Source organism: Harpia harpyja, chromosome 4, assembly GCF_026419915.1.
Source record: "Harpia harpyja isolate bHarHar1 chromosome 4, bHarHar1 primary haplotype, whole genome shotgun sequence".
Lineage (NCBI taxonomy): Eukaryota > Metazoa > Chordata > Aves > Accipitriformes > Accipitridae > Harpia > Harpia harpyja.
In genome coordinates, this window is record NC_068943.1 from 15,348,930 (window position 1) to 15,365,296 (window position 16,367).

Consider the following 16,367-nt stretch of genomic DNA (forward strand, 5'->3'; position numbering starts at 1 on the left):
TTCCTTATTTCTTTTCTATATTTAGGGGAAAAAAAAAAAAAAGGCAGCACATGTGCCTGTAGGGTGACCTGTCATGCTGCTAAGTCTCTACTTGTACAAATCCAGTCCCTCTCATTTTAACTAACTCTAATTTTGAATGCTGTCTTTGGCATTCTGCCTTGGACTTCTCACAAGGCTTTTTTTTTTGGTGGGATTTTTTTTCTTTATTTTCTTCCTCTTTTGAGAAGGGAGATAGTAAATGTGAATAATTATTTCTCCATGAAGAACAGATCTTTTGTAGTCAAGTTTGGCATCACTGCCATTTCTTACTTAGTTAAAGTTTAGACTAAAACCATGATATTTATACTGTGAAAATCCCTAGGAGGTTCCAAATGAATCGTTTATGTGAGTTTCCAGCAAGAGGTTATATTTTTTAATGTTCTGTCTATGAGACCTGTTTTCTGTGTGTTTTGTTTCCATTCTTGGAGAATTATGTTATGAACAACTAAAATTAGCAATTTTATTTTTTTGAATGGTTCATACAAAATATCTAGATCAAACTGGACATCAAATAAAAATTAAAAAAAGGATACATTTATTTCTGGATACAGTTACAGAAATGTAACAACCATTTAAGAGGAATGTGAATATTGTACAAGTTCTGGTATGCAGTATATACTATGTCTACATATTTAGAGAGGAAGAGAACAGAGAGAAATCATTCAAGGAATGAATACAGGGGATAGATTTTGAATTCAAAATTCACACACAAATTTGTATCTGCAGCAGTAGGTGGATTGATAACACTATAGCTAGTATGCCAAGTTTTATGGCTAGCAATGTCTGTGAAGTTTGAAGTGCAGCTCTCTTCTGTTAATTTCAATTATATATGTATATAAAAGAATGTTTTCCTCAGCATGTCATTTTTATATCTATAAATTCAGAGTTATATTTAACTGCTTAATAATAATAATAATCATTATCATCATCACCTTAATATGCATTTGCAACTGAATGCTACAAAGTCAGCGTACCTGTATGGGCAAATGCAGCAATGTCAAGAAAGTGCTAGTATTTTTGTAAACAAAATAGAGACTGGGCCTTGGGGTATGTTGAAAAATATTTTTGGACTGTCTCAGTTTTCCCAAGATGAGTCTGCTTGGTTGCCATGACACTTGCCCCCATTACGAACAGCTATATGTTGGCATGGCTGTTCTTTAACTGCCACATAGTTTTAGTCTGGTTTTACTATGGAAGATACTGTAGCTAAGTTACCTGAGCTCCAGGCAGCCTAAATCATGCACCAACTGTGAGCTGACTTACTTAACCAAGTTCTGAAAATGGGTACACCTTATGCTTTTGTTATTCAGATCTTTCTTTTATATGCCCAATTATAGATAAAACTGGCATATCAAATGCAGGAAGAAAGATTCTTACGTTACTTGTTCTATTAACATTAATTACTTTTTGTTTAATTTATGCAGGCTGAAGTTTTCTGAAGTGACTGTTTCAAAAAATCAGAAGTTCCTTGAGAAAAGGAAAATTTTCCCATAATTTCTTCCACAATTAAATGCAAGTGTAATAAAAAAACATTACTGAGAATTTTTTAAATGAGGTTCCACAGAAACTGGCTCTCTACAATATAGCACTAAATATTTTGATAATAATTTGTAAGAAAGAGTTAAACGATTGCTAATGAAGTTTGTAGGTGACAAAAAAAACCCCAACAGAATGGTAAATGTCAATACGGTTCACCGAAAGAGTCACCTGCACCATTTGATTAGTTAAGCAGGAATAGTATGTATTTTGAAATGTAAGGACAAGCAACTCGGACCACAATTTAAGGGAAAAGAATTATTTCAGTCACTGTTATCTAAGAAAAGACCACGATAGGAAAAAAAATACCCCCATTAAGCTAGTGCTGTTATTCTGTGACTAAAAAGACCTAAAATTATTCTGGGATTTATGAGCAGGGAAATATGAAGTAGGTGTAAGGGGATCATATTACCTCTGGTACAACTATTACTGCGGCACTGAGTCCAGATCCAGTACCCACAGCTGAAGAATGTGTTATTGCATTGGAGGGAATGTGCACCGGAGACGAGACAAATACGAGGGAAGGAAGAATCGGAAAATGTGTATTATTGCTAGAGATTTAATGAGGTCACGTGTATAGCAGAGGGATTTTCAGTCTGGTGTTCAAGCACTGTATGAAAGTAAAAGGTCGACAAGAGACAGCCTTGAAATAAAGCACAGTGCTTAACAGCAGTGGTAATTAGCCACTGAGACAAAGCTTACTAACGCTTGCAATATACAATGTATGTAACTCAAGTTTTAACGGGTTTTGTAGCAGAGCTAGTGGGCTTGAAGCAGGTATCAATTCAAGAGGACCTCATGGCTCTGGTTAAAGAGGTCAGGTGCATTATCACAACAGGCCATTAGCCCACTGCAGCTAGCTTAAGTGCATGTGCTCAGAGCAATAGTCTGTGCAAAAACTGAAAAACCAAGACTGCTCTGTGGAGTGTCTTCTCTCTTCTGACGGAAAAAGTGAACACCACATCCTGGACACAGGATTGGGAATCTCAGGTACATTAAGCAGGATCTCTACTAACTTTAATCACCTTGCATAATTGTCTAGGCTTCATTGACAGTCAGCGGAGAGGAACAAGGATCTCAACAGGGCAACTTATCCCATCCTGGTAAGTGTCAAAGCTAGACAAGAATGCTTCCCTCAGATATTGTCTTACCACAGAAAAGAGGATTTTGAATGAGTTGTGCAAACAAGGAGCAAGAATCACATAAGTCCAGCTGCTGACATCCATAATGCAGAGAGAAATAAGCACTTTTTGGACTCAGTTCATCTGACCTGCTTTAGATATCTTCTGTAAAAGAAAATGAAACATGTGAAAGAATTATATAAATGGAGTCTTGACAACTAGTTTGCCCTGTATATAGCTGCATTTGATCAGGCGATCCGCACATTAGATGTCTTAAATTTGAAATGCTAAATGTAAAGAATAAAAACCCTACCATACAAGAAATTATTTTTACTTTTATGTCTCCAGGATACGGGTGATGGCAAAGAGAAAACAGTAAACAAAACTCATACAAGAAGGCAAGGGAAAACCACAGAAGAGTGGTTTTACCTCTGTAAAACAAGGGAGGAGAGTGACAAGACTCAGAATGATACAGAGGGTGGAAAAAAAATTGAATAAAATCCTTCCTGTGAACCCCCACCCCGAGACAAATCAACATTAATATGCGTCTTTGACAATCTGTGCATGTGCTGACAATTGTCAGGATGCATTGACAATAATTCAATGGTGGGAACTGGCACTTAGCCCTGAATTACCCGAAGAAGGAAAACTAGCTAAAAATTTTAAAGAAATTATGCTGAAAATAAAAGCACGTAATTGGCATAACTAAGAGGAAAAAGAAAAGTTGCTGCATTTCTTTTGAAACTAATATAGTCAGATTCATTACGTGTTTTGTCATATGTAGTTCATTTGAGATTTGTTAGCGCATTAATGCACAGTCTTATGGTCTGGTCTTACACACAAACTTAGTTTTGAAACTTGTCAAATGGATTATGAGAAAACAGATCAGCATTATAAAAAAATTCCACCATGAAAATTCATTTAGTATTGAAAAAGGGGACAGAATTTTAGTGGAGCAATCTTTTTCCCAAGTACTACCTTCAGTAACCAAGAAAACAAAGTATCTTTGAGACAATAGATAGCAAATAAACATTTCTGTATACTAAGAAGCTGTGGAATCTAACTGATTATATAAATTTGCAAAATTACAGGCTAACTCAATAAATTGAAAGTACCAGGATCATTCTCTGACTTTGAGGCCACCTGGCATGGAATAGCCCACAGCTATATTATTCAACCTCTTATTCTTTAAAACTCAGTCCCTCACCTATTGGGAGCTTGCTAACTCCCAAACTAGGCCCAGTAGTCATGTTGGAAATGCTGGCTGTCACAGGACAAAACCATGACTGGAACCGTTCTAGCAATGCAACAGTATGGCTGAATGCAGTCCTGAGCCCCCAAGTTCCTTAATTTATCACTAGGAAATACAATATTAGAGCCCATTGCTCTTAACAGTCACTACCATGAAAGTCATTACTTCCATACATGCTGCTGATTTCAACATGGAGTAATCAGGCTAGGTCTAAGAGTAAGATAAGTTACGTGAGTAAATGTTTGCATGATCAAGTCCAAGCAGCACTGACCTTGTCCCAGGCACAGTGAGCAAAAATTAAATATTGTAGCTGCTATGTTTGTTGAAGGAGTGGAGGGGGAGTCAGGGCGAGAGACTAAAGGGGGGTGTGTGTGTGTGTATATATATATAAAATAGAAAATACAGTTTCTGCAAAGAACGCATTATGAAAGGGTAAGGAATATGAATCATGGGGAAGGCAAAGACTAAGGCTTGTATTTCAGCTAGTAGATTCCTTTGCCTCTGAAATGGTTCCCTTGAGACACTGTTCTGTAGGTTAATAATCCTCACGATTAGAAAGTGTTTTCCTGATATTTCACCTAATTATACCCATCCGTAATCTCTTCCCAAAAGCCTCTCCTCATTTTACCTCTTTGGCATACTCTAAACAAGTCTTTTCTTTCAGCTCGGTCTTTCAGCTAAACAAGTCTTTTCAGCTCAGTAGCTGGCTATGTAATACCCTATATAACTGGAATCCAAATCTGCAAATTGCTGAGCAGCCCCAAATTTCATTAATTTATAAAAGGCAATGAAGGTTCTTACCTTCTCACAAGTTAGTACCCAGCATTAATAAAAATATCTGTATTTAAAATAAACAAAAAATCCAGCCTTGCTGTGCATGTAAAATATCTAAATACATAACTTGGTTTCTTTCCAGCACCCTGTTGTTCCAAGAAAGCACAGAATTACACTTTTGGTAATAATTATTGTAGAATATTTCCTTTCAGGAAACACAATGTGTACAATACAATTCTACAATGTGTATATTCTGGGAAGAATATAGTTTACTCTGATAATTTTCTGGGAAGACAGGGCCTTTAATTTTAAACGTTCAAAAATAATTCTTTCACTAATACTTACAGGCCCAATTCTGTGAGAGGTGTATGCCACAAGTCCTGGGAGAGATTCTTACTTATGCCAGCTTCCACAGGTTAGAGACTCTGACTTCAGTAATACGCTAAAACTGCAGTATCTTGAAAAAAGTGACTATAATTTCCTTAGATGCAGTCCAGCCACCGCTGAATGTCCTTTTCTCCTGTTTCTAATATACTGCCTGCACTAGGGAATAAAGCTGTCCCCAGTGAAGAACTTAAGGCACATTGCTTTTCCATTGTTTTTAGACATCTAAAGAGAAAAGACTGTGGACTTTATACTTCTGGCATGTGGGGACACAGTCACCCCAGTCAACTCACTCATTGCCTCAAAAGGGTAAGCCCTATGTTTTGAAGAGAAAAACCCAAACAGCTAAAAAGAAACACACATGTGCATACATGTGCAGTAAAATTCTTAGATTTCTTCTCTTCTTTAGACTTTTGGCAAGCTACACAAGGGGACTGCTTCTCATGTCACCAGAATACCTTCTAGGGTTTCCAGCTTGAGAGCTGTCAGTGAAGGCAGTGTTCATCGTAAAAATGGTATTCACATGATTAAGGACATAGAAAATGCTCCAGAGATTGTCACTCTTGCCAGACAAAAGGTGAGAAGCCTCCAAAGTTTTTAGGACACTGACGAAGGGAAAGTTGAAAGACCTTTCACGTGACTCGGACCTCTATCAGATAGATATCTAACCACTCAGGCACTTGGAAACACTGGGTGTAAATACATGATCAGCTTTCACAGCAAGGGAAGGCTGCTAGTTGGCCCCTCAGTGATATCTTGTGTTCAAGATACTCAGGACTGACACAAAGAGTGGGAGAATACTCAGGTGACAGAGCCTGCCAATGACACAAAACTGTTGAGGACAGTCAAAGCTGACCAAGCAGAAATGTAGCAGGATCACATGGTAACGGGGTGACTGGGTAGAAAAACAGCAGGTGAAGTTCAACCTGAATAAGCAGAAAGAAACACAGAAGGAGAAAAATAAACCTAACTATATACATATATATAACTATATAACCAATATACACTTTCAGCTATGTATTATCACCCAGGAAAGAGACACTGGAGCAGCTATAGAAATGCAATTTGAATATTAGAAAATCCTAGGAAAATAATAAAAAAAACCTCCAAAGCATCCTTATGCCATGGCACAAATCAACATCGTAGCCCCACCTAGACATTTTTTCTGATTCTGGTCACCTGCCTCAAAAAAGCCATAGTGCAACTAGAAAAAAGCATAGAAAAGAATGGCAAGGATAATCAGAGCTATGGAATAGCTTTTATCTAAGCAGAGATGAAACTGAGTAGGTTCTTTAGTTTAGAAGAGAGATGACCGATACAGGTTTCTAAAATCATAGCCTTCTAAAATCATAAATGTTATCGAGAAAATATACAGATTTCAATTATTTATTATATTTTGTAACAGAACTAAAAGACAAACAATAAAAATAGCAGCCAGAAAATCAAAATAAATTCAAGGTTTTCTTTTTTATTTTCTTCTGTCTTTTTTTTAAGATATCACATTGCTGGAATTCGTTGCCACAGGAAGACAAGGAGGCAAATGTGCAGTTGGATGCAATAATTAGATAAAGCTGTGGAGGAGAAATGCTTTACTGGCTTGTCCTCTGACTCAGGAAATCCCTTAACTGCAGAAAGGGAATACTATTACTGTATATTGTCCTGTTTCCTTATACTCCCTCCCCTAGGCAACCTTTACTAGGCACTGTTCCTATTGATTCCCCATTTGTACATAGGACTTTCATTGCTCCAGGCCAGTGCCTGACTGTATATGTGAGCCAAGTGGAGAAAATACAGACCTCACAGAAATTGTCAAAATTTTGGCTCAGGATTGCATAGTCTGTCCTCCAGCATGGACTCCGTTATGGCAAGACTGCATTTCCAATGCTCTTTTCTTCCCAGCTGAGCAGATCCTGGGCACCAGTCCCGCAGGGAGCTAAGGGCTACCTTTATCTTCCTTTACTGAGAGGGCAGTATCAGCTGGCAACAGGCTCAGCCACGTAGTGGCAAGGTCCAAGAAAAATGGATTTGGGTAGGAAGAAACAAAAGCAAACATTAAAACACCACCTCTCCTCCCTTCTCCCAGACTCAGCATCAGTCCTTCACTCAAGACTCCTCTACCCACCCTGAGTGTCACAGAGCTCAGGATGGAGGTGGGTATGGTCAGTATGGAGCAGTTTCTCTCTTCTGCTCCCTCCCTCTCACATTTTTCCCCTGCTCCAGTGTGGGCTCTCCATGGGCTGTGGTGAATGGACCACATCCTCCTACCAGCTTAGAGCTGAGAGAAAGGCATACCTGGATTGACTGGTGAAGGAACTCATAGAAAGTCACTAAAAGTACCATCTACCAGCCACTGTTGAAGACATGATGTTAGACTAAATGCACTTTGAATCTTAGTAAATAATCTTTCTAATATGGATACGGTTTAGATACAGAACTTTCATTTTCTAAGGCTATGTTTTGTTAGCAAACAGATTACACCTGTTTAAAAGGAAAGAAAAACATCACCAAATCATCAGATCTATAAAAAGCCAACACATTGCCTTTAAATAAAATAGGATATTTTTTTCAGATAGAGCTCTTGCCCTAAAGATGATTATCTCACTGAAGTTTTCATCATACTGTCTTTATCAATCTTTCATCATGAAATAAGAAGCTGTTTTATGACAAAGCTAGAGATGCAGGGAGAAAAGGTAACATGTTCTTTTGGGGCAAGTCTTCCACTTTTTATCTAATCTGCCTGCTGGATCATTTAAGCTGCCTGTTATTTGATCCCTGACCTTGCCATGAGAAATTGCTTAGTAGTAGGTTGCAGACTTCCATTGGCAAACATGCTGAAAGTGTACTCAGAGAGTGGTTGTTGATTAATTATGTATACTTCATGTCACCGAGATCTCTGAGCATGTCAGAGGGCTGGAAACAGAAGAAGGTGTATTGTTTCTGATTTTCTCTACTTCATAACATTCTAAGTTTGCACAAACAGAAGGGTCAGTGCACCTTGCTGTTTTTAACAAAACTTTCACATAGTATTTTTCTAGTTGAAAAAAACCCAAAAGCTTAATTGAATTCATTGTTTAGAGGTAGGCAAGAGGAAGGCTTAATTGCACATTATTTGTGAACTGTTACCAGTGCAAAGGAAAGCTGAACTCTGTAAGGAGAAGGTGTAATTCATTATCTATAGACTGAGAATCTGTAGAAACTGTGTTTGTTTTTTTCCTTGTATGGAAGTGCAGCTGTGATCCAGTAAGGGATCTTGAATACTGTGAGCCCAAAACTTAGTCACCCAGTAACCAGAATGGAAATCAGACCAGTGAATTAGGCACCCTAGCATCTCCAGGCTATTGGCCATGGATGGATGAGGTATTCACAAAAGCCAGTATGGACTGCTAGGACTGAGCAAGGCATTAAAGAGTGTGTCTCAAGCCCTTCCTATAACCCTGGAAGACAGGAGTTTATACTGAGGCTACATTTTTCCAGCTGGGATACAGAAAGTGTCTTAAACATAGATGAAGGAATGAGTATATAATGATATCCTAGTAGTTTGAATAACTGTCCAAGAGAAGAGATCTGCAGCCAGGGGTGTTTGAACATAGCTGTGCCCCAGGTTCCCTGAGAATCTGAACTAACAGGATTTTATGTGAAAGCATCCTTCCCTTCTAAAGCTGGTCTGTACTGCCATGAATGTACAAGTCATGGGGCCAGAAGGGCAGCAAGTAAGAAAGAGCTTGACTCTGGAACACCCTTTTTTGGGGAAACAAAATTTAAGGGAAATCCTGTGTTGTGTAGTTCCTCTTAATAAAAATGTTTGTTTTGTTTTACCTTACACTGTTACTGGATAAAAAAACCCAAACCACTCATATATAAAAAAAACCAACCAAAACCCCCCACCCCAAACCACCATCCCACCACCCCACATTGAAGCAGCAACTGGAACCATAGAAATAGCTTACAATAGACAGTACCACCGTTTGGTCACCTAGCATTAAGTGAATTTACAGACTAGTAATCTATTCAGCAATATGTCACATTCTATTTCCTAAGCTCTTTCCCTTACAATTTTTCACCTTATCATCAACCCTTTTTTTTTTTTTCACTTTTGCTTAAAAGAGTCAAACAGACATTGCATACTCTAATACTGATGTCCTGTTATTGTCAGAAACACTTTTCATTTTATGTAACTATTATTTTCTCTAGTTTTCAATCTAGTCATCTCATGTTACCCTTTGCAGGTGTTGAATGTGTATAACATTTTGATCTCACATAGCACAGGCTAAAAATCACCTGAAAGAAAAGGAAACAAGAATAATGTATAGTTCTTCATATGGATGGAAAGTATATTAATTCTTAATCTTTTATTTATTCTTAATTCTGAATCCTTAATTCATAAAGGTCCAGATATATCACTAATGTGGGAACAGGGAGAAATATTTAGGCACCAGATCCAACACTGTCGCTTGTTGTTGGAGACATGCAGTTGTGTGTAAGCACTGAGGTAACCATCCTCAGTAGCCTTTGGCTAAATGCAGATGAGCAACATCCATGTTTCCCTTCCTTATGAAACCTGCTAATACTGAGTTTTAAAACATTTTTCTAAAGAATCCATTAGAGGATGACAAATAAGCAAGCAAACAAACAAATAAATAGATGTAGCTCTCAAATAAGGAGAAAAAAAGTATTTATGTTCTTCAGCATCCCATGCAAAAAACCTGCTCCTAAAATACAGAGAAAAGCACAAATAAGTTTTTAAGGATGACCTTAAATATGGGGTGCTAAATGTTAAAGGTCTGCCAGTGATAAAAAGACCTTTAAAGTTTTAGCTTCCATTATTATTAAACCATTTTGCATAGAGGTGGAATAGAAGCCCTACAGTGATGTGAAAAAATGAGAATTACCAGTTCTTTACAAATTATCTCCTCCTAATGGGCCTAGGCTTCTAGACCAGAAGACAGTATGCCTGCTAGAGTGGTACAGACAACTTCTAAAGTGGAAATTGAAATACAAACTAGACTTCAATATCTAGTCCTTTTCAGGAAAGAAAGAAAACCAAAAAATTTTAGGCACACCACTCTGTTTTTCTGAGCAGCAAAGCTAGAACAGAAACAGTTACTACTACCACTAAAACTTTAATTATCCAGAGTGGTTAAAAAAGTAAAGAATAGCCCGATTTAATCCAGAAGCTTCCAGAATTTTTTTTTCCATAGATATTGAAACTTAAAGTTGGTGTCCCAGTGAGAAGTTGACTTCAGCAACACTAGGCATGAGGAAATTTCATTTGGTTTTTAGAAACTGGGTAACAATAGCTAACTTCAAAAACCCAAGTTTTAAAATACTGTTTCCCTGCTTATATCTGTCTATGGCAGGACCTGGAAGGGTCTAGTCTTCATCTCTGAACAGGATTGTCCCACCCAGTGCAATAAAAGAAAGGAGGAGCAATGGTAAAAGTCAATATATTTTTAGGGAAAATTAAATTTACAGTGAATAGAGTCAGACTTCAAGAAAATTAAACTCTACCTCTCAGATATTTGCAAGCCACAGATCAAACCAAAACATCCACATCTTCGTACCTGGAAGGATCAGAGCTTGTAGTTCAGCCATCCTATGGTAAGCTGTTAATATCACATATTAAAGATTCCTCATGAGTCTCCTTCGTTACTTTGCTTCCTGCTGAAAAAAAATGTCCAAACGGTATATGCATGTTAACTGCTTATTCTGAAGGATTTATTTGATATTTTGCTGGTTTTGGATTTTGTTGTTGTCATTGTTTTTGTTTTGAAAATGGAATAGGCTATTTCAGTTGGAAGGGACCTACAACGATCATCTAGTCCAACTGCCTGACCACTTCAGGGCTGACCAAAAGTTAAAGTATGTTATTAAGGGCATTGTCTAAATGTCTCTTAAACGCTGACAGGCCTGGGGCATCAACCACCTCTCTAGGAAGCCTGTTCCAGTGTTTGACCATGCTCTTGGTAAAGAAATGCTTCCTAATGTCCAGTCTGAACCTCCCCTGGCACAGCTTTGAACCATTCCCACATGTCCTGTCACTGGGTACCTGGGAGAAGAGCTCAGCACCTCCCTCTCCACATCCCCTCCTCAGGAAGCTGTAGAGAGCAATGAGGTTGCCCCTCAGCCTCCTTTTCTCCAAACCAGACAAGCCCAAAGTCCTGAGCAGCTCCTCATAGGACATGCCTTCCAGCCCCTTCACCAGCTTTGTTGCCCTCCTCTGGATGCATTCAAGGACCTCAACATCCTTCTTAAATTGTGGGGCCCAGAACTGCACAGAGTACTCAAGGTGAGGCTGCACCGATGCGGAATACAGCAGGAGAATCACCTGTTTTGACCGGCTGGTTATGCTGTGTTTGATGCATCCCAGGATGCAGTTTGCCCTCTTGGCTGCCAGGGTACACTGGCATATAATCCACTGCTAAAAATATAGAAAGGTAAAGTTTTTCAAGGTCAAAAAACCCCTTTTTTTTTTAGTTTGGGGAGATCTGAAATAGCTGTGGACTGAAACAAATCACTAAAACCTGGACCCATCCAAAATGCAATCAAATAAAAGAACTATGTGGTAGGAAAAAAAAAAGTTAGTTTACATTTGCCTTATAGATACTGCCAGAATTCAGCAGATAAAATAATCATGTCTGATCCTCCCACAGCTGCTGGTATTGAGTGTATTGTGGATATTTCAGGCCCTTGGAGCAATAATCTTATTCCCTCATTGTTTCTGTGCCCGAAGGATCCAAGAAGACTGCCAGAACACCCAACCTTCAGTTCAGGGCTTCTAGAATGAATCTGGATTTCCCTGAAATAGCTACTTTTGGTTATTGCAGGACATTAAGGACAAAAGCAAAAAGACTCCTTTGCTGATGCCCAAACAATGTGTAAGTAGAAGAATAATCACAATTTAGATGGGGGAAATGATCTTGCAAAAGAAAATGGAGAAACAGATGGCAAGAGGTATCCTTGGTGGTGAAAACAGGCTGGTTGAGTAGAGATTGGATCTGGAAGCTGGGGAAAGAAATGTGGTTATTCAGACCTAGTGATCAGGTAAGACAGTGATGACAGACTGCAAAAAGAGATGTAAATGCAGAAGATGGTTTCAAGAAGTTCTGGGACTGACTGTGTGAAAGGTGTGACAAAGATAGAGGGGAGACAACAACACTGAGGTACATGCAGAGGTCCATGGGGACAGGGGCACCCAGAAGGAAAGTGAGAAACATATAAGCCAGAGTCGTCATGAGATCCTCAAATGTGTTTGAGAATCAGGATGGGTTGACAAAAGAAGGTCTGGTTGGAGAAAAATGGAAATGGCTTGGAAAAAAGAAAAAAAAAAGAAGAAGGTATAGGTGGGTGAGGGTACCAGTAGGGCAATACTGGAACTAAATGGACATGGAGACTGTGGGAGGAGGGATTTGTCCATCTAGGTAAGGCAGAAAGTAATGAAATGAGAAACAATCACACAAGCAGAAAGATAGCTGGGAAGAACGGAGCAGAAAATTCCGTCCTCTGCACACATTCCTGCCCACAGAGTGAAACGGAGGTTAAGGTCTCCGAATCTCAGCAAATCTTGGGCAGAAACCACTGACCACCAGTAGTAGTCCTCCAGCTGGTTTGGCTGGTCTTACCAATCCTCTAACAGCAGTGACTCACTGAAAAGGTGCTCTGCGCTGAAGCTGTTTGTTATTGGTGTTCTGCAGCCAGAGCTGGCAAAACGGGACACCACAGTCACTCCACTTCTCAGCGTCTTAATATAAAACCCACCTTCCAATTTAAAACATTGTAAACTGTGACCAGAACAGGAAGCAAAGCAAACTCTGTTCTACCGGCTCAGCTAGCAGAGGGTAACCTACAGCAAGGAGCGGGACAGGCTGCCGGAGGAGGCACCCGGCTTCTTCTGTCAAAGTACCTCGAGTCAGTGAGATGTTTCCAGCAGTCTGGGCAGACATATCTCAGGTTGATTGTTTGTGCAGTTCAAAATATAGCTCTTTCCCACTAGCCTGATTTCTGCATAGAGCTGGTCAAAGAATTAGATCATAAGGCTTGTAATGCAAAAATAAAATTGAATTTCACTTACAGAAATTTTTACTCCCTTCCTCTGCCCACCCCCTCTTTTTTTGGCTGTGTGCATTTCTCATTACTTGCAGAATTCAGTAAGCAAACTTACTTTACAGATTTGAGAGAAAACTATTTTTTTCTAAGTAAGTGTTTTATAGCATTTAGAAATGTTTTGGCATTTACACTTAGATAGAATCTATCTGTTTTCTCCCAAATAATTAGTAAAGTATGCTTAGTAACATTAAAATAAACTCTTCTCATAACTACAATGCAGTGTTTCTCCTTTAACTCCATTAAACCACAATTTGTTGCTGTTTCTTTAAACTGACCCTCCCCCAAACAACTGCAGTATTATTGATTCAGGTTCTGATTTTCTGATCTCACCAAGTATCCCATTTTGCTTTCATGCAACCACAGTGCTGCAGAATGGAAAAATACCCTGTTAAGTGCTTCCCTTCATGCCTGCAGTTAAAGTCTGTCTGCTCCTCTTGACTGATATCTCCATAGATATCAAAGAACAAATCCTCTAAAAAATTAAGTAAATTGTGCGCAGCTACTTTCTAATAGGGTGGGTTTTCTGAAAAATATTCTGGAGACACATGAAAATATATGTTCTTTGTGCCCTTCGGAAAAAAAGATTTCTAGGGAGTGGTGAAACAGATTCTTCATGTTTTTCTGTTAAAAATGAAATTGTGTGAAGAAACTTTAATGATGAATTTAGCACAGGTTTGTCCCACTTTTAGATTTTGAGGTGATGCTGAAATTGTGGTTTGCTGCTAGAGAAGGAGGCACGTTTTTGCATGTGGCTACTGCAAACAAAAATATGGTAACCACTTGTGAACAGTGAGTCCCTTGGAATTCAATGGGCAAACCCTTCTCCAGAGAGCTTGTTACCATGTTCCTTGCTTTACAGCCACAGAGCACTCTCACACAAAGCCTCTTTTTCCCAGAAATAAGGTGACCATATCGTATTTTCTTACTAAAAGCTTTACTTTACCTAATCTTACCCAGAACCAACATGAAAGTACAAATAGAAAATGCATCTCTACATTTACGTTCAACTGCATAATGTACTTATTGTTAAATTAGCTGGTTATTTTTATTTGTTGATGTCATTAGAGGCCCACATTTTTTACTATGGAACTGGACAGACAGGATTAGTCCAGAGTTGCATGAACTGGTCGTAATGAAATCCAAAACCGTGCAAAACTCCCCTGAACTCGTTGTGAACTTGAAGTGCAGCCTATGCAGGAGACATTTTAAAAGAACAACCTCTTCTCCCAAATTTTTCATAGTAAGACCAGAAGAAGTAAACAGGCAAAGCTATTGTTGAGCAGAAGTAAGGGGAAAGCTTTTATCTGTCTGGACTTTCGTATTACACACATCCCCATGAACCCTCTAAAGACCTAGATCATATTAACTGTGGGAACACACAGTGCTTCCTGGCTGCAGGCCAATCAGGAGTTTCAGAAACAGCTACGAGTTAGTTGAAACAGGTGCATGTAATAAAGAAGCCTGAAATAAAGAGCCAGAACAACTGGGCTGTGTCAAGTTAAAGTTACTATTACACAGGGCTGTGCAAAATTTTCACAGCGAGTTTCAGAAACCTCAAAATCTGTGCTTTGCACATTTTTTTGCTTTTTTACTTAAGAAAAGAGATTCATTGAAAAGGTACAAACCAATGTATTTTCCACATACAGATGGACCTAATATTATGCAAAGCCTTTCTGATTTTTCAAAACCTGTGCTGTTTGAATTGTTGTTGTTGTGTAAAGTTGGCCTGTCTAGAAAAAAATACAGAAGAAAAATAGCTTTTTTAAAAACTCAAGGAAAAACATAGGCATCTAACCTCTTTGCCCAGAACAGAAGCAAAAATCATGTGCAGTCTTCTGTACAGCTCTATCCCGTGTGTTTGTGGAAAGCTCTATCTTATATGTAGGCAAAGGAGAAAAGGAGGTAAGTGGCCATGGTGAAGGCAGGCACATCTTCATAGCTCAGAACAGACCAGATGTTATCTCTGTTCAGTAGGCCCTTCTCTGGCAGAAGGTCTGTGGAACTTCATCCTCTACTTCCCACCCCAAGGATCTGAAAAAGGAGGCAACAGGTTCATCAGTGAGTCAGACGACATTGTTTGGACGTTGTAGCGTTGTCTTTCCCTCAGTATAACCTTCTAGATGCTGACTTTGGCAGGACAATGCTTGAAAGCCCATGACATCCCTTTCCCCTGATTTGACACACCAATAATACTAGAAGTCTATGAATCCATGCACATACAGATCAAGTCACAAGCAATATTTGAGATGCAAAGAAGGCCAAATTTTTACCAGGTCTTCCACATAAATGTTAGAGGTAAGAAGTATGAACAGTTTCCATCATTAAGGTGTACACCTGGGAAACAGTCAAAAAATATTCTTTAGACAAAGCACTACTTAGGAGCATAAAGTCATTGGTACAAGGAAGAATGCTGTGGTGGGTTAAAGCTGTTGGTTAGCATACAAATTATCAGCTGTCAGAAACAGTACATTAATTGTATCTGATATACTGGTGCTTTTTTTTCTTTATAGAATCAATACCCAAATCCTTCGAGGTTTTTAAAAAAAAAGTTTCTTTGAAACTGGTAATAAGTACTTCCTAGAAATATGTACTATTTCCCTGGAACTGCAATATGAATAGCAATAAAAATAGGGTCTGGCAAAATCACTCTTGAGTGCTATTGAACTTTTCCTCTGTATAGAAGATGAAAGTAAAAGAAGTCTAGGGATTAACCGTATCACATTTTTTCTATCAGATTTAAGGTAGTGTATTTTCTGCCAACATTTTCAACATATGGAATTCATGTTATAAAGTTAATGATCTTAGTGACATAAAACTAAGGGTTATGGAAAACAAAAGCAGAATTCTTACAGAACCTGCTAGTTACAAATGTGCATCAAGTTGTGCAAATCTGAGTTGTAAATATTGTAGCTCGTTGCTCACGTGATATAGTTCCTCACTAAAAAGATGTCACTGGGAGAATTCTGTGTCCATATCTTTTATAACAGCATTAAAAAAACCCCAAAGCAGTCAAGTCACCAGTAAAAAAAAAATCTACTGTGTAGATAATGGAAGTTTCCATAGTTTTCATGCTATCATCTTTGGTAAAAGAAAGTGCATCCAATGGCTTTCATGTGTCCAACACGTGCATCTTGTTTTGTTGCTTCTCTTCATGTCTC